Source organism: Ambystoma mexicanum, chromosome 5q, assembly GCF_040938575.1.
Source record: "Ambystoma mexicanum isolate Mex_15411 chromosome 5q, UKY_AmexF1_1, whole genome shotgun sequence".
NCBI lineage: Eukaryota > Metazoa > Chordata > Amphibia > Caudata > Ambystomatidae > Ambystoma > Ambystoma mexicanum.
In genome coordinates this window covers 101,441,752-101,461,238 of record NC_090933.1, presented here as the reverse complement: position 1 = coordinate 101,461,238, position 19,487 = coordinate 101,441,752, and the positions used below count along the sequence as shown (strand labels likewise).

The window sequence follows — 19,487 nt, the reverse complement described above, 5'->3', positions numbered from 1 at the left end:
GGTGAGAAGAACACCTGAAACCAATCCTATTTTCCTATTTTTGTTGAACCACCACTTTTGCTTTTGAAAGACTCCCTAGCACATTTTTGTCAAAGAGTGAGGGCAAGCCTAGGTCTAGACACAGATTTTTATTTTGGACTTCCAGACTTCGACAGCGCTTAGAAACATCAGTTAAGGGAACCATCCCTTTAGTGTTCGGGCCAGTTGGGTATTACACCAACCCAGGAACTTGAGTAAATAAAGGTTTTTGAACAAATATCGTTTGTGCCTCTCTTGATACCATGCCTCTCTCACAGAGCCTAAAATAGTGCTTTGTCTTACTGCAGAGATGGAGGCCACACAGGTCCCTATCTGGGACATCGGCCCACAACACATATGGGTCTTCAGTGCTTGGTTCTATACACAGAAATGTGTTGCTGTCAGGCAGAGCAGTCCCCCATTGGTTATACAAACAGAGCGCTCTTCATGACCACAGCAGCCCCTCCATAATGGTAAAGCACTGCCCTATTATGGAAAACCGGTCACTGCAAAGTTGCGTTCATTACAAAGTCTGAAATGGGCCCTAAAGTATTCTGAGAAAATCACTGAATGAGGGTGACTTTCGTATACTTCAGGGAACTTCTTTTGCACATGATCTGCTGCTGCAGCCTCCTACTGTTTTGATTATCTGTTGCCCTTATTTGAATTGTAACCTGGCACTGGTGTCGGATTTCATTCAGCATGGTCTTTTGTGAGCGCCATATATGTTGCGCTCTATCCTTGTGGCATCGACTAACCATTGTTGCTGTATGCATAGTACAAGCTTTTGAGCAGGAACGGGCGTGAGGGCGATATGCTCCATTGCATGAATTGTTTTTTAATTGCTGTAAAACAAGACCTCTGGATAGCTGCTCTAGGTCATACAACAGCAAATACATAGACGCTTATAAATAGCAAACATAGACCACTCAATGAGGTTCATTGTTTATCAACGTTTTATTTCTCGAAGCAAAAACAAAATAGGAGCAAGACATTGTTGGGTTTACAGTTCACACATTCGCTGAGGATTGGTAACAGACTGACTATAAGGCATTCTACTGCTAAGAATACATATATTCAGGTGGATGGCATAGCCACAATAGGCTATTTTGTTGTTATTGTGACGAGTACTGCTCTGCAGTAGCACAGGGAGGCAAGTGGTGTGGTAGCTGGTACAGAGGCAATCTTAACCACTGCAGTACCAAAATAAAACTGTTCAACTAACTCGCCCCCTCCTGAAAAGTTATAACGCAAAGAAAACTGACCTTATATATAGGGGCACTCCGGGTTTGTCGACTGGTGCTCAGGAAAAGATTTCAGAAGCGAAATGTCCGTTAATAAATGTTTTTCAAAAGTTAGAGAATGCGATTTAGGAGTCACTTTGGTTCTTTAAGGCAGGAGAGCACTCACAAAAGGGGCCAGACAAGAGCTAATGAGGGTATGCCCCAGCTCGAAAGTTCTAACACATTTGGCAAGAACACCTACACTCTAAGTGCAACCTTGTATATCAGGAGGTAGGTGATGGTTCGCATCCCGTTCAAGACACTAGTGGTGAGAAAGAGGGGGGACAGGAAACTGTTACCAACTGTCCCTGCCTCTACTCCAATTTCCCTAGTGGGCACTGGCGTGCTACCCATCTAAAAGTGGATAGGTTAAGAAGTCTGCAGGGAAGTATATTTGCGGGATGCGTTGTGCCAACTGGTCACAAATTCTACCACATCACTTCACCTCCTACCAGCCACATTCCAACAACTCCTACTAAAAGCATCATGTGGGACCCAGTAATCCATCTTGGGCAACAATTCACAACTTAAATAGTCGATGGTCTGGGTACACAAATTTTAAAAAAACAAATTGAATGCTAAAGAACTGAAGACCAACTTAATTTGGTAGGTATGGTTTACTTATCACCTGGAGATCAAGCCAAATGTAGCTTGTGGCAATTAATAGAGAGCCATCTTTAAATGTATGTTGACCGGTTTCAGTGGGAAGGAATCTATTATACCAACTTTCCTCAGGTTTTATACAATCATTGTGATATACTCACAAATGGTTCTTGTTGAGGCACACAAAAAGCACTTAATTCTGCATAATTAATATTGCACTAGTGCTGTGCTTGAATCAGTCACTCTGCGATTGAATTATGTTTGATGCGCCTATGTCACTGCTATTAGCTCATACACCGGCTGGTATGAGGTGAAGTGATGTGGTAGATTTGGTGGCAATATAGCACCACGCATCCTGTGAATATCCTTCCTTGTGGATTTCTTAACCTAATCACTTTCAGATAGGTGGCACACCAGCACCCACTAGGGAAATTGGAGTAAAGGGGGTGGGAATAGGAAGTAATTGTTTCCTGCCGCCTTCTTTTTCATCCCTAGTGTCTTGAATGGGATGCAAACCACCACTTCTCTCTTGATTGCGTGTATGGGAGGTTGCATGTAATTAGAGTGTAGGTGTCCTTGTCCTTTAAGCAGGCCAGGGGGAGATGGCCACTTAAAATGCTTTTTAGTTTTGCCTTTCTATCCCGGAGTGTGGGCGCTTTCAGGGGTCACCTGGGAGTGGCATCAATGGGTGCCAATGATGCGTTGCAGTTTGGCGGCGTCTCCTCGGTTGGAGATGCTCAGGATGAGAGGTGGTATTGGTTAAGTGGTGCTAGAAGACTCTGTGGCCTCTGGTGTGGAGAAACAGCGACTTGCCTTCAGTCTTGAGTGAGCTCAACATGTCCTACTGCATTGGTGATGGCTTGGAGTACAATATGGCTGGTAACCAGTCAGGCAGCATCAATTACGGTATGCTTTTAGACTTTTCGGGTCTCTGTTGCAGAGATTGCAGTGCTGTGGCGTTTAGCAAAACTCTGAGATATGCTTGTTGTTCATGCATTGTAATTGAAGCTAACTCTGTGGTTCACTTGTAGCAGCTTGGACATTGTCCAAAGTGCAGAAAATGGCGTTGATGAGGTTTGGAAATGCAGGCAGAGAAGACCGGGGATTGCTTCCTTGGTTCTGTGGTTGCTGGAAGACCCATTCCAGTGTTTCAATGGCAGGAGGGTGATTCCATTATTCCACCTTTACCAACCAGAAAGCTTTGTTTTATTATTCATAAGGCGCACCTGACACAAGAGTATTAGCGCGCAACAGTTACAGGAAATTGCGAAGCTTAGTTGCATAAAATGAAGTACATTCATTACAGCAGCTGGGTACACAGAGATATGCAAATATATACAAATATATACATTACTAACTGGAATTGTGCAGTCCAGATGTTGTAGGCAAAGTATACAGACGTGTGATTGTCACAGTGAGTATAAAAGGTTGGTAGTCTTGCTAAGTTATGAATATGTAGGCAAGCATCTTACAGGTGCAAGTTAATGGTCCGTAGATTTTAACCAAAGGATGGTGTTTGATCTGAAGTTCTGATATGACTGGTCAACTCTCAGTGTGGGGGGTAGAGAGTTCCAGAGTTTGGCCGCTTTGACACGGAAGCTATTGCATCCGACCGTGTATAGTCTGAATCTGGGGATAGACATGCAGTCTCGGTTTGCTGTTCTAGTAGATGTTCTTAGGGATGTCCTTTTGTGGAATATCTGAGAGGTATAGAGGAACGGCATTATTGAGCGATTTGTGGGTGAGTGAAGCCGTTTTAAGGAGGATTTTGTCGTTTGTCTGGAGCCAGTTGTTCAGTCGTCTACTCTCAGCAATATGCTCTCTTCTAGAGATACCTAGGGCTGCTCTGAGAGCATTATTTTGTAAGATTTGTATTCTCGTAATGATTTATATATATGGTATTACAGTAGTCTAGCCGTGACAGGATAAGTGCTCTGGCTAGAATGATACAACTGTTGTTCGAGAGAAATGGTCTGCCTGTTCTGATAAGTTTACACGTGTACGCCGTGGAGGATGCTAGCATGTTAACTTGTTTGGAGAAGGATAGGGTGGAGTCGAGGTAGAAGCCTAGTGTTTTTACCTCTTGTGCCACCTTTGAGGTTTCCGTCGATTTTGAAGGAGGAGTAGCTAGAACCTAGTTTTTTTTTAAGCTGGTTGATCCAAGTTCTGTTTTATCACCATTCAGGCATAAACCATACATAGACATCCATGCCTGGATGATGATGATGATGATGATGATATACACTCTGCTAACCAAGGCCAAATCCTTGTCATAATCTGATCCGAGTATCATCTGTGTAGTTGGTGTAGGTGATACCAAGATGATCCAGATCATCGAAAAGGGGCTCATTAAAGATGTTGTAGAGTATAGGCGAGACACAGGACCCTTGTGGAACACCGCAGGTGATGGGTATGGGATCTGCCGCCGCTGAGGGCGAGAAGGCCCGCATTGTTCTTTCACTTAAGAAGGATCTTATCCAGTTTATAGCCTCTTTGGAAAAGTGTGCGGCTGTGTCGAGGTGATTGCAGAGGATCGCATAATCCACCAGATCGAAGGCCGCTGAGAGGTCCAGGAGAAGCAACGCTGATTTAGCACTGTCTCTAATCTCATCTACTTGTGACTTAAGTTCAATGAGGGCAGTTTCCGTGCCATGTTGTGGGCGGAAGCCTGACTGTCCAGCTCCTAACAGGTGGTGGTGTTCCAAGTATTTTTGAATTTGCGTATAGGCCATCTTATCTAATATTTTTAACAGGAATGGGACAGTAGTAATTGGCCTGTAATTATTTCTTTTTTTAAAAAAAAACTTCATTTATTTCCTTTAAAACACCAAACAAACACAAAAAAACAAGTTAAACATCTCACAACACATTTGGTCCGGCACTTTCGAGTCTGAGTCTATATTGTTAGTCTTCTGTACGGTTCACGGCTAGACTTCCTAGACCTCCTCCCCTTCGTGCTGGCCTGTATGTCACACCCAGGTGCAGGCGGATCCACTTTCCTCCCCTGCCAGGTCGCTTTGGTCACTCGTGCTATCTCCGTCCTTGCCCCCGAGCAAGTCTTGTACAAGAGCGTTCCACGCCAGTATTCTGGCCCTGCTGTTGCTTTCTCCCCTTTGCGTGGCCCTTGTCCAGACTGCTGTTTCTGCTACTGCCCACTTTTGTAAGTGCCCACCAGCCCTCTATCGAGGGTCCTGCGCTTGCGTTCCACGCCATTGCAATGCGACGTTTCGCCAGTATTGTCATCAAGTCTTTCATCTTTGCCACATGTGTCCTTTGCTTGTCTCCCCTCGGGAACAAGCCCAATATGTAAGACGCCGGCGATCAGTCTTGCATGTGAATTCCCGCTTTCGGCGCTCTTTCCCTAATTGTGCTCCAGATGTTCGTTACTCTCGGGCACGACCAGAACATATGTACCATGTCCGCCAGTTCTGCTTGGCAACGTGGGCAGCTTCGGTTTTGTCTATTCCCCCATGCTCGACATTCTTTTAGGTGTTAGATATGTTCGGTGTACAATGTATATTTGTACCTGCCTGAACCTTGCGTTCCTTGAAACTTTCTTCGCGTACTGGAGGGCCCTGTTCATTCCTCATCCCTGAAGGGTTGTTGGAGCTCCTCCCATTTCGCTCGCGTGTTCAGTGCCCTTGTGTTGATGGTTCCCAGCATTTGTTCGTAGAACCTGGACACGGTGTGTCCCCCCTCCGAGACGTCGTACCATGCGTTCAGAGTCCCTCCAGTGTCTTCCTCCTCAGGTAGGGTCTCCCACCTCCTTCTGATTGCTTGGACCATGCTATTAAACTGTAAGACTTGGCCCCTGTGTACTTCTTGTTCCTCCACCAGGGACTAGAAGTCTACCCATTGCCCTTCTTGCCACAGATCCCCTATTTGGGCCACACCCTTGTCTACCCATTGTGTTCTGAATGTTGCCAGACTTGCGATGCGGGTGTCCACCAGTCCTGCTAGGGGGATTTGCCTCGAGCAGGGGTCCCTTGTGCTCTGTGCTTTCCACGCTCTCCTCCATAATGTTCGGCCCAGCTAGATCATGTTAGGGAGGGTTTTTGCCCAGGCGGCGCTCGCCCAGAAACGTTCTCTTAAGTAGTATTGCTGGAGCACTGGTCGAAAAAGTATCATGTCTATGGAGGTATCCTCTCCCGGCCATCGCACCACAAATTGTAGTTGTGCTGCCAGATAGTATCGCTCAAAGTTCGGGAGCCTGATTCCCCCCACTCATAGCCCCTTCGTAGTGTACTCAGTGCTACCCTGTTCCTCCCTCCCCACCACAGGAAGTCTCTTGCTATGGTGTGTAGTCTCCTGAAGAAGGACCCAGGTATGTTGTAGGGGATATTGGTGAAGTGGTATAGGAGCCAGGGTAAGACCGTTATCTTCAGTAAGGCCGCTCAGCTCATCATCCCCAGTGGTAGCGTCTTCCAAAACTGCATGGTGTTCCCAATTTTGTCCAGGGCCGCTTGTGTGTTGGCCATGTGTGTCTCAGTGGTATCATGGTATATGTCCACCCCTAGGTATCTAAAAGTAATCTGGGTCCATGTGAGGCCCAGGTGTGGCAGCTGGTCTGATGTCATTTTTTGCAGGCCTGCCAGGGGGAACAGCAAGGATTTTTCCCTATTAAGTGATTCCCGAAAGCCTGCCAAACGCTCCCAGGGCCTCGAGCAGGTCCAGCAGGTGGGTGTGTGGATCTTGGAAATAAAGCAGCATGTCATCTGCATATATCGAAATCTGGTGTTTCCCTGTCTATCACTATGCCAGTGTCCCTGTATTCAGCTCTTAGGAAGGCCGCAAACGGTTCCAGGGCCAGAATATATAAACTCTGGGACAGCGGGCACCCCTGCTTCGTACCCCGCCCTATGCTCCACTCCCCCGAGATCTGCCTACCCGTCTTTACACTTGCGCTCGGGTCTTTGTATAACAGTTTTATCCAGCGTAGGAACCCTGCCCCTATCCCATAGTGAGCAAGCGCTCCCAGGAGCCAATCCCAGTTCACCGAATTGAATGCATTGATCGCATCCAGTGAAGCCACGGCGCACTCCCCCTCATCTTGATTCGTCATGTCAATGACATAATGGAGTCTCCGGAGATTCCATGCAGTGTTTCGTTCCGGTACATACCCCGTTTGATCTGTGTGAACCAATGTGGGTATCACTTTTTTTAAGATGGCCCGCTAGTGCCGCTGTTAGGATCTTGGAGTCTTGGTTTATCAGGGAGAATGGCCTGTAGGACCCGCACTCGAGGGGTGGTTTCCCTGCTTTAAGTATTGGAACTATTATAGATTCTGACATGCTACTTGGGAGCCTCCCCCTCTCGTATGCCTCCTCCAGCGTCTCCAGTAGTCTCGGGCCAAGCTATCTCTGTATTTCTTATAAAATTCCCCTGGTAACCCGTCGCGCCCCAGGGACTTTTCCTGTCGGTAGCTGGGTATTAACTTCCGCCAGTTCCTCCACCGTAAGGGGGGCATCCAGCATGTGGGCCTGCTCCTCTGTCAGTTGAGGGAGCCTGATTTCTGCAAATGCGTCCTCCCGGCGCCCCTCCTCTGCCTCTTGGACTCTGGAGTATAGTTTCTCGTAGAATTGCGAGAACACTGCATTTATACCCTCTTGGGACCTTATCACCTCCCCCTGGCAGTTTTGAATTGCGTTTATCGGTTCCCGCTTGGTCTCCTGTTTAGTGAACCAGGCCAGGAGCCTACCGGGCTTGTCTCCTTCTGCTTGCAACTTATGTATATACTTCCCGTAATCTAGCCGCCCCAGCCTCTCCCAGGCTGCCATACACTGTTGTCTCATGGCGGTAAGGTCTCCCTGTTCTCCTCCTTTCTCCCCCGCCTGCACTTCGGCCCTTTCCATCTCCCCCAGTCCCACCAGGATTTCCCGTCTAAGTCCACCCATCATCCCCATTGCCGCACCCCTAACCACTACCTTAAAGGCCTCCCATGTCGTTCCCATGCTGTCCAGACTACCTGTGTTGTGCTCGAAATAGTCATCTATCGTGTTCTGCATATGCTCCTGAAATTCCCCATCTAACAGTGCTTCCGCCCTCAATTTCCATGTGGGTATGGGGGATCTCCTGTATGTGTATACCCATGCCACTCTTAGCGGGGCATGGTCGGACAGGGTTTGTGCGTGTATGTGTGCCTCAGTGAATTCCCCCAGTGTCTCCTTGCCCGTGAAAAGGTAATCTATCCGAGTGAACATCCCGTGCGGGGCGCTATAGTGTGTGTAACGCTTTTTGCTCCCATGTACCTTCTCAAGAACTCTTCTAACTCGAGCTGATCCAGTATCTTCTGCAGCACCCGCGCCGCCGCTCTTTTATGCTTGTCGTCCGACCTATCCAGTCGGGGGTCCAACGTGCAATTTAGATCGCCGGCCCAGATGATCGTTGCGTTCCTGCACGGGGCCAGCCGGGGCGTGAGTGACTTAAGTCTGTTGCATCATGATTGGGGGAGTAGGTGTTTACCAGGCACACTTCACGGTTCTCCAGCATTCCATGGACAATCAAAACTCTGCCCTCTGCATCCTTCTCCTGATTGATGAGTTCAAATGGGGTGCCGGAGGCTATATGTCTGGCCTCCCCATTGCTTGGCCACCTTGGCTTGCTTTTTAGCCGTCAAGTGTGTCTCCTGTAGCATTGCAATGTGGGCTTTTGCTTTGTTTAACAAGGCGTAGACCCTTAGCCTTTTGACGTAGGCATTCAGCCCTCTGACGTTCCATGTGACCACATTTAGTTCATCTCGGGCCCCTATGTTGGTTGGCTTCAGTGGCCCGTTCATTCCCATGGACCTATTCGCTTCTATTTCCTCCTGGCGTACTGACTTCGGGGGCCAGACCACCACCTTCTTTCTGCTGTGCCTCTGGTGGTCTGCTTGTCCGCCTTCTCCCTTGTCTTTCCTGGTGTTGGCTAACCCTTCAATTGCTAGCTTCTGTTCCATACTGGCCTTTTTTCTCCGTGCTCCTTGTTGATTTTCCATGCCTGGGCGTGGCCTCGCACACTCTCCTTTCTTGTCTTTGCCGTGTCCTTGTTGTATGTTGTGCCTTCTTCCTCTCGTGCCTTCTCCTTGCAAACTTAACCGCACAACCTTAACTACTATAAACAAACGCCCCCCCCCCCCACCAGCCCCAACACCCCCCCCCCCCCTTGCTCGGGTTCCACCACCTTCCAGGTGCCGCCCTCCTTTCCGCAGGCGCACTCGTCGCGGCGCAGTGTCTTAAAACTGACACTGCAAACATTGTCTCTACTTGGGGTCTCTACTGTGGGTCTTGGCGGTCCAGTTCCGGAGGTCTTGAGCTCCCGTTTTGAACCACTTGTTTAGGCCTTTAGATTCTTGATCTGCTGATTATCTGCGTTTTCCGCAGGGTGCGTCCTTGGTTTCTCATTTCGGCGAGGTGTCATTGCATCCGCTGGCCTGCTCGAGTGCCAACCTTTGTTTATGCCTCTAGGGCGTGTGTTTGGTCCTCAATCTCGCTCCCTGCCCCGCCGGGGCCCCCCTCTGTTCTTCTCGTCTCCCTCTCTTGGTTGTGGGATCCCTTGTTGATCCATCCACTCTTGTGCGTCTGCTGTGGTCTCAAAGATCTGTGTCCTCCCGTTGTGCAACACTTAGAGCTTGGACGGGTATAGCGGCATGAATTTCACACCCAGCCGCCCGGAGGCGCTCTTTGGTCGTCCAGAACTGGGCCTGTTGTTTTTGCACAAGCGCAGTATAGTCTGGGTAGATGGTTACCCTGGCTCCATTTCGGGTTATCACCCCACCTTCCCTTGAGAATGTCAAGATTTTTTCCCTGTCTTTAAAATTCATGATCTTCGCAATCATGGGTCTTGGTGGCGCTCCCGGGCGGGATTTCCTGGGTAGTGCTCTGTGTGCCCTCTCCACTACGAAACCCTGGGGCAGGGTCCCTGTGCCTACCTCTTGGAGCAGTAGGTTCTCTATATAGTGTGTGGGGTCCCTGCCTCCCCCACCCCCCTCCGGCAGTCCCACAATGCGTACGTTGTTGCGCCTGGCTCTGCCCTCCGCATCTTCGGCCCTGTGTTCCAGTGTCCTGATCCATTCCAGTGCCTCTGTCATTTGTGATTGGGAGGTGGTCACATTCGCTGAGTTGCTCTGCACTTGTTGTTCCACGGTCGTCACTCTCTCCGCTAGGTTCCTTGTGTCCTGTCTAAGGAGCCCAACGTCCACAATCACTGCATCCAGTTTACCCTCTATGGACGCCTTAAACGCCTCTATGGCCTCCAGGATACTGCCTTCCACCTGTCTGATCTCTCCCTGTTTGGCGTGGCTGCGTCCACCCCTGTCATCCCAGGTTGCAGATCATCGTTCTCACGGGCAAATGTCTCCATGCTAGTTTGTCTACCTCTGCCGCCTTTGTTTGACGGGCATGTTGCCTTCCGTTGTCCTGTGCCCCGGGCTGTATTTCGGGCGGTGTGTCCTCCGGATTGCCGCCCCTCCGAGGCCGGTGCGCTCTCTATTGCGGGTTATTCCGGTTTGAACCCTGTCCACCCTGAGTCCCCTTCAGCGCTGCCGCTTCTGAGCGCTTTATTGTTGTAGTTTGTTTTTATTTTATTTTTTTAGGGTCTTGTATTTGCAGAGTTCTTGCACTCTCTTAGCGGTGAGTGCTCATGGACTCCGTCAGGCTAGGTCTCCTTGTATGCCCTGTCCTTTATCGGGTGGCTTCCCCCAGCTCTTCCTTGCTGTTGCCCAGCGGCTCTGACTCTGCAATTCAACAGTAGTCTGCGGCCACTCAGTGGAAACGTTTCTCCCGTCTCAGCCGTGGAGGCCTATTTGTGGGCCTATCACCGATGATTCCAGCTGATCTGCTGTGCTGAGGGGGAATTCGTGACTCGAGAGGCCGTTATCCACAGCTGCGTTGTGATCTTGTGTGTGTGTGTGGGTGGGTGGGCCGGGGGTCTCCTCCACTCCCTGAGGGGTTTTCTATTCGTTCAAGGGTCTCCTCCTTCCCCCTCTTGCTAGTCTGTTGTAGGCTTGAGATCTATTCGGGTGGGTTATGTTCTCCCACGTATGCCCCGTGGCTCCAGGCTGGCCACTAAGCCTGGGCTGGGCGCTCCCGTTTCCCCCCCCCCCCCCTGCTGTCTGGCCCGTGGGATCCTCCACTGTTGTCTTGTTGGGTTCCGTTATGCCGCAGTTGTGTAATGGCCGCCCGCGTACCTCTCGCCGCTGGGAGAGGGTCGCACTCACCGAACTCGCAGGGCTCCATTGCCGCTATCCAGGTTTGTTCCCGTGGGGCTTCTCCGTTGTGACCGCCGGCCCGCGGTGTGTCGGGGCTCTGGGCCTCGGGCGCTGCCGTCTGTTGTTCACAGCTGCAGCTTCCCACGCTTCTGCGTGTCCTGGCGCTCGTTCTTGCCTGCATTGGGGCCGGCCGACGCGGCGCTTCCCCCAGTCTCCTTCTGGGTGGTCTGCTGGTGTCTGCTGGGCTTCCTCACTCACTGCAGGCTGTCTGCTCTCCTACGCCTGGTCACTCCCCGCTTCCAACAATTCCTCGTCTTTCGGGGCGCGGGCAGACTTTCAATGGGTCGCGGCCGTCATTTTGTATGACGGTTCCGCGTTGCCCACAGTCCTCGTTTTAGCCTCGCCGTCCACCAATTTCGCATGGGCTTTCGCCTGCGTGTGCCCCGAACCTTCAGATGTCCCCTCTTTTGTTTTTCCGTCTCTTCTCGCCTAATTTCGGCCTTTTTTTCAGGTTTATTGGCTGGATCGAACAGGAGCCCTCAGAGACTTGCTCGCATGGCCGCCAAGCCAGGCCCTGTAATTGGCCTATAATTGGTGGGTGTTGAGGGGTCTAAGGTGGGTTTTTTAAAGAGCGGTAGTACCCAAGATTCTTTGAGGTTCTTAGGGATGTTACGAGATGTGAAGGAGTTAATAAGCTTCGTGATGAATGGTGAAAAGTCTCGGGCAGCGTCCTTAAGTTGTGCAAGACAAAGGTCGCCCTGGCAATCTGAAGGTTGGAGGGATAGAATAATTATTTCCACCTCAATAGTAGATACTTTGGAAAAATTAAATCGTCTGGGCTGAGTTTCCCCTAACGGGAGCACGTTTAGAGAGTCTTTTTAAGGTTATTTTGTTTTGTAAGGTGGAGACTTTGTTGCCTAGTGCAGACTGGATGTCTGTGCACCATTCTTTTCTTTGGTACAAGTGTAGGGTAGAATAATGGACGTCTCTAATTCTTTAAGAATGGTAAATAGCTCTTTCATGTTAGTTAGCTTGGGTGACACGGGAGTCATAGGATTCCCGTTTGGCAAGGCACATTTCTTTTTTTATAGAGGGTTGATAGGTTGGTGAGCTTTAATTTATTGGCTTCCGAAGGTAGCAATTTCCAAGCCGCCTCACATTTTCTTTTTTCCTGCCTTAGGTTTTTTAAGAAAGGGTTGAACCATTTGTTCAAGTGGTTTTTAGGCTTACTTGGTCTCAACCTAAGAGGGGCAATCTGATTTAGGGAGGAAGCCATGATTTTATTATATTCGTTGACTTAACTTTCAGGGTCGGTATTGTCGGGCAGTGAGTTGAGGGTAGAGAGAATGGCAGGGATAAGCCTATCCAATGTTATGTTTTTTTTTTTATTTCTCGTTAAGGTGGGAGGAGCACTAGAGACGGGTATGGGAAGGGGTCTGGTGGTGGTGAGCATAAAGGAGAGCAGGTGGTGTTAAGTCCATGCTAATGGTGAGGAAGAAAGGATATTGGCGTGGCAGTTGTAATCTGCTACCCAATCTAGTATTCGGCATTTGTTGTGGGTAGGGGTTTTACATCTTTGGGTCAGGCCAATGTCTGATAGAATGTTTGCTGTAGCCGAGGCAGATTGGTCTAGCGGGTCATTATATCCCAGGTTGAGGTCCCCGAGTAGGAGTAGGAGTAGGAGTACTTGAGAAGAGCTTTTGAGCTTACTGGAAAGGAGGGTGTGGATATCTTCCTCAAAAGTCCCAATTGAGCCCGGAGGGCGGTAGATTCGATGTATGTTGCGAGTATGGGAATTGATCAGAAGTAACTTGACTGTGAAGACTTTGCAAGATTGAAGGTCAAGGGAGGGGGCTAATCTCATAGATAGAGACTATAATGCCTCCGCTTCGGGTCCCTATTCTGTCTTGTCTTAGTATAGTATAACCATCGGGAATTGCTAGCATCAATATGGGGCCTGCTGCTGCATGCAGCCAGGTTTCGGTGATGGCTAAGAAGTCTAGATTATCACTGAAGATCACATCGGCAATCTCTGTGGCGTGTGAAACTAAAGATCTTGCGTTTATTAAGGGTCCATTAATAGGTGGGCTCGTGAAAGTTGTGGTTGCTAGATGGGGTATGGTTTGGTCTTTTTGTTTGTGTCGTTGGGTAGTAAAGTTATTAGTTTATGGGTGGCAGTTGCCGGCTGACTTGGTGTTCATAGGAGTTACGTCAGTTAGGATTTTGGGGAGTCTTTCCTGTGCAGGTAAGTAGTAACCTGATGGGAGGTTCATATATTTTAGCTAGTCTGGCTTTAAGGCGAGAGTTCCTAGATTCCGTTGTGCAAGGATTACTGAGGATTGGACCTTGAAGGTTAGCCATAGCTAAGGGACGTATAGTTATAGATTTGTTAGTAAAGTCAGGATATAATTTGCTTGTAAAGTCTTCAACGATTAGTGTGTGGAGTATGACAATGCAGAGTATGAAGCTTAATTTGAGAAATGGGATGCAGGTGAACTGGTTAATGGCTGTAATGGGCATATTGAGACCTGACTATGTACTGATAGCAGTAGACAGTTGTTAGTATGGACGTAACTTATGTGCATTAGTGTAATGTTAGGCAGGCCTAGGATAGAAGCGATGGGTAAACCTAGCCCCAGTGCAAGGTCTGAGTCTAGAGAAGTTTCAAGGTGTGGATGTAGACAGGATGCAAAAGGCAGGTCTAGTGGCCAAACTAGGCAAAAATGCATAAAGGAAACCTAGGTTGGGGTGTGGAAGGTGGCGGATCTATGTGAGCTGTGGTGGTCGAGCATAGGTTGGGTGCAATGGGGAATCTAGATCCGATATAGTAGGCAGGTCAAGACTGGTTACAGTTAGTCGATGTAGGCTTGATGCCGTGTGCATGTTGAGGTCAGGTGGTCCTAGAGTAAGTGCGATAATCAAGTCAAGGCCAAGTGTGGTGGGCAAATATGTGCTAGGTGCAATACACGGGTATAAGTAGGCGGTGGTAGGCAGGAGTAGGCTAAGTAGAAACGGTATTGAATACTGGCTAAATGGTGAGGACAAGCCTAAACTAGGAGCAATGTACTAGATTAAATACAAATGCAGATACAAATATCGGATATAGGTTGCATGCAGTGGTCAAATCGGACTTATTACAATTAGCAGGCATAGGCTCATTACAGTAGGCAGATCGAGGCATGTGTAGTTCTACGGAATGGTGTAAATACAGTAGGCATACATAGACTGAGATCAAAGTCTATGCTAAGGGTGGTCGCTACAGTATGCAAATATGTAGGCAACAGTTCACATGCGAGTAGGCGATGACAGGATTGAATAGGACCTATGGGAGCAGGTAAATGGGTAGCTTGCTAACCAGTGCCGTAGTGTACAAATAGACAAATCTATATAGAATTAACTGGATTGCAAGCAGTGGTGCATGGTGGGAGCCTAATGTTCCCGTTGGCGTGCATAGGGTCGTGATTCAAGCAGTCTAGCAGTGTTTCCAGTGGGAAGGTCACGGGTGCGGGATAGAGGTAAGTAATCCCATAGCGTGAGGTGTGCAAAGTACCTTTGGTAGAGACTTCCGTTGATGGTTACTCGAGTCGAGCAGGGATCTTGGCAGGAGGCAGGGGAAGGCTTGGGGACAGGCTGGGACAGGACACCAGCCTTAGTGCGGGCTTTGGTGCGATGGGCCGGCTCTCGCCTGTCGGTCGATGGTTGGCCAAGATGAGTCTGAGGCTGGCCAATAAGGATAGCTCTATTGGCCTGCTGGGTCAGGCAACGGTGCAAGGGACCTACCAAAACTGGTCGGCCATCTTGGAGCGGCCACGAGATCCCCATTGCAAGATCAGTAGGAACGGTGCAGCAAAGCTACGAGATGCCTGTGGCAATAAATACAACTTATCTGATTGATTCAGCGTTAGAGCGCATATGGAGGCGCTTATATGGCGGTGATGGGCGCAATTCTTCTCCAGGATGTGAAAGCCAGTAGGCTTACCTCTTTATAGGAGGAAGCTCTGGCTTCACTCCTCGATGTCGTACTGCTTCTGCAGTGTGCAGAGGGGCTCCTGCTTTGTAGAGAACACTTGCATGGATCTGTCTCCTCCAACAAGCCGCTCCTGGGTAGTTGCAATAATCCTTGTCCACCCAGCTGGTTATCCGAAATAGACCCTTGTGATGGTTGGGGGAAAGAGCTTTCTTCTTTTCTTCATTGGTTGTTCATCCAATACCTGGCACTTCGTGCCCACCGCATTGCCGCTCTCTGCCCCAACGTTCAGTGCTATGCAGATGACACTCGGCTTATTTTCAGGTTAGCTTTGGCCACCTCTTCTCCGTCTCTCATCTGACTGTCTGTCTGCTATCCAGGAGTGGTGTGCCGCCAATGATCTCTGCCTTAATGCCAGTAAGACCGAGATTATCCTCATCGGCACACCCGCTCCCTCCTTTCCTGTTACTCTCTCTCTGGCCGGCCTCTCTTGGCCCTCTTGCTGCTCCCACGTGCAAAGCTTAAAAGCTCTGGGTCATCTTCGACTCCACACTCTCCTCGCATCTGACGTCTCTAAGACGTCGCCCTACCAACTGCACCTCCTCAGATGTATTCTTCCTTTCCTCTTCTCCCCCCCCCCCCCAGAAGCTCACTGTCTCCAGAGCTCTGGTTCTCTTTAGGCTTGACTATTGCAACAGCCTCTTTCTAAATCTGCCTACTTCTACCTTCCAACTCATCCAGAACAGGACTGCGAGACTTGTCCTTGGTCTCAAGCCCAGGGATTGTATCTCTCCAGGACTGAAATCGCTGCATTGGCTTCCAGTGGCTGCGAGGATTAAGTTCAAAACCCTCTGCATTGTCACAAGGCCTTCTGAGGCCTGGGGCCTCAATACCTTCAACTCTCTCTTCCTAAATATCTTCCTTCTCGAGCTCTTGGCTCATCCGCCTCCAACACCCTCTGGGTCAGTCACTTCTCCAAGCAACAAATTGGTGGTAGATCTTTATTTGGCTGGGGCCTCCCTCTGGAACAGCCTCCCCGCTTCCCTGAAACTTGAGGAGAACCGTCTCCGGTTCCGGAAGCACCTCAAAATTCTCCTCTTTGCTTCTGCTTTCTCTCCTCCTCTCCCCTGCTGAATTCCTGGCTGAAACTGTACTGGTTACCTGGCCACCTTCTGATCTCGGGCCCAGGGCCCCTCTCCCACCAGTTACACACCTGCACTGCCTTCCTGGCAACCCCTGCACTTGGACTGTTTTCTGTATCCCTACAGTCCCCCACCAGCACTCGACACCCAATGTCTGTACTTACCCCTGCACTTGCAACAAGCTGGCCTAACTTCTCCTATTGTTTGTTTATTCCATTACCCCATGTACTGCACTGTCCCCACCCCCCTCAGCACTTTTCCTCTTCCCCTTTCCCATGCACGCTCTGAATGACACCTGGCCTAGTAGGATCGCTGTCTGTCTTCCCTCTGTACACCCTCCCTTGTAGCGTTTTGCCTTGAAACACTTGTGTATAGGCGCGTTATAAATGCAATATCTTATCATTGGCACTCCTAGTCTTCGCCACTCTGGTATAGGACTTTGGAGCAGACCACTCCCGATCAGGTTCCAATTAATTCTTCTTCAAACAGTATCCAAAGATGATGACATTAAGGTTTGGGGCAGAGGTGGTGGTGGGGAGGAGATGTCTTCCTACCCACCCTCACCGATGTATGCAAAATGCTACAGCAGATGGGTCCACAGCATGCCTGTTAAGGTTTTCACTCCTAGTTGCTGCAATTAGTGTTGGTTCCCTTCTAGTCCCAATCCCAGAGTGCCTTGTCCGCAGGAAAAGGGAGAGGGACTGGAAGTTTGGGAGCCCTACCTAATCAAAGATGGAGCCCTCTTTGTGGACTGAACCTCTTCCCTGGGCTAGTTTAACTTATTCTTCATCTGTCCATCTACATCAAAATGACTCCAGTATCATAATCCTGGTGTGAGGCGGTCATTAAGTGCCTGGGCTGTCTTTTGAAGCACCAGTTCCCAGAGCATCTCCCAGGGAGTGTGCTGTTGCCTTGAGGAAGGCAACAACCCTTCTCAGGTGGATCAATGAGAGCTTCCTGGGTTGGACTAACGTTGTTGTGGGTACACCCAGTTCAGACTGCTTAATATACACCTGATCCAGTCATGAATGAATCCCTGTCCACCAAGCTGACAAAATGACCTCAAATGCTTGTGGCTGTCTAATTGGGGAATCTCAGTAGCCACAATGTCCTAATCAGACATGGCTTGGATTTATTTTTTAACAACTGCCACCAGACATCTAAGGTGCACAATTATATTGCAACAGATGTGCTTAGTTAAAAAGCCACCTCTCTTGGTAATTCGGGTTCCATTCGCTATTTTCAGGAATGCACATGTGACCTTTGAACTGGCCCAGCTGCCACTGCAGGGCCGCTGCTGGGAAAGTCATGAGACTGTCACAGCAAGGTACATGTGTGCATTATGCGCTTTGGCACGGAGCGTTATGAAAGTAGTCTGATGACCATCTCTTCCAGAAACAGAATTACTTGCATAATTTAATTGGTAAAAATCAAAAACTTTTAGCGCTATTTCACTCTCGCATCTGACATACTGTCACACCCACTGTCCAACAAAGTGCCTAAATGGGGCACTGGTGAGCTGTGGCTTCGAATGTAGCTATTCTTTTGATTTTGGCAGCTGCTTCTTGGTGAATCAGTAGGACAAATGGTGAATTTAGATGTACCTTTTCTGCTTTTCACGTGAAATTTTCCCTCATTCAATTGTAATAAAAAAAATATACAAGCATTGTTAAAGGAACATGCTTTCGTTGAACATGGTATTTCAAACTTTGTTTGAGCAATTAGTACATTTCAAAATGGATTTAAAAGTCCATAAATATAGTTTTAGTGGTTCCGCCATAATCTGGAGTTAAATGGTTTTTCTCATGCATAAATCTACTTTAAAGTGCCCCATCAGACGAGCTAATGTATGAATGCCCATGTGCAGCCTTGCCATAACCTTTAAGTTTTATTTGGGGCTTGACAATATCCTGAAGAAGTGCAATGTCTATTTGAAATAACGACATATTTTGTTATTAAAGTAATTTTGTTAATCAATAGATGCAACATCTATTTTTTTTTTTACACTACATTTTCATCTAGTGTCTTTTTGGTTTTGGCTATTTATTTTACCACACTTAAGTGGCAGTTTGAATCCAGACCTATTCCATTGGAGTACAGAAATGAGGGAGATAATGTGTGTGTGTGGAGGGACACACAACTAGTGGGAGGTGCTTTTGGTTTATTTACCCACTCGTTTACTACTAATGCCTGTTGCCATTCTGACCCACTACCTCCCCTGCCCAAAATGCATCCACCTGGGATTTCTTATTGAACAGTAACACAACAATTTTATTTGAATTTCTGTTCAGCACTGACCCTTCCCAGAGTGTCTCGGGCACCTTACAAGTTTCAAAGGTTAAAAAGGTGGGGGGGTTAAACAGAAGTTGGAAAATGTTTTCAGGATAGGATTGAAAGATTAGAATAGATGTGTTAGCAGGTGGAAGGGCATGGCTATGTGTGGGGAAACGGGTATGTTTTGAGGTTCTTTTTGAAAGTGGTAATGGAGGGTCAATGTGAATGTGAAGAGGTAGGGTGTTCCATGGCCTGGGTGTCCAGTGGATAAATGCTTGCTTTTATGTGCTTGTTAGTTTGCAGAGTGGAATGTGTAGGATATTCTGTCTTGGTTGTCTCGTGTTTATGTGTGTGATTGGTTTGAGTTTGACAGAAGATGGGGTTTCATGGTGGTTGGATTTGAAAACCATGTAGAGTTTGTTGATGGCTTTTTTTGTGCGTATGGGGAGCCAGAGGAGCTATGCGAGGGCTTGGTTGATATATAAATGTGTTGTAAGGAGGAGGATGAATCTGGCTGATGAGTTTTGTATGGTTCGCAGGGCGTGGGGTGGAGGCAACGGTGCTGCCGAGTGGTCCGGTGAGAAGAGCAAGACCACAGTCCTGTTTGGACAGAACCAGTGCTTGGACTGCCGTGAGAAAGTCATCAGGAGGAAGGACATGTCTAATCTTTCGTAGAAGATGATGCTGTTGTACATTTCATGTTTTTGGAGACCGCAGCTTTGTGGTGTGTTTGAAGGAAAGGTCGGGGGCTATCATGAAGCCAAGGGATTTGACGGATGTGGAGGTGGATATGTGCGGGGGTGTCTGTGGGGGAGTTCTTTTATTCAGGGGGTGAGGTCGGGTTTGTGTCAGGGGGAGGAGGTCAGAAGAGGAGGTATTCCCTTTGGAAGGGTTTATCTTGAGTTAGTGGGTGGCCATCTCAGTGGAGACTGCTTTTGAAGATGCATTGTTGTGAGGGGGATGAGATTTGGAAGCATATCATCTGTGTATTGGTGAAAATTGTTGTTTTGTTTTAT

General features: G+C 48.5%; 1 protein-coding gene across 1 annotated transcript in view; it reads left to right on the top strand.

The window, feature by feature from the left end:
- The window catches only part of ERP44 (endoplasmic reticulum protein 44), a 550,129-nt gene that overhangs the window by 98,722 nt on the left and 431,920 nt on the right, over window positions 1-19,487 (top strand). The gene's annotated exons all lie outside the window — the stretch shown is intronic.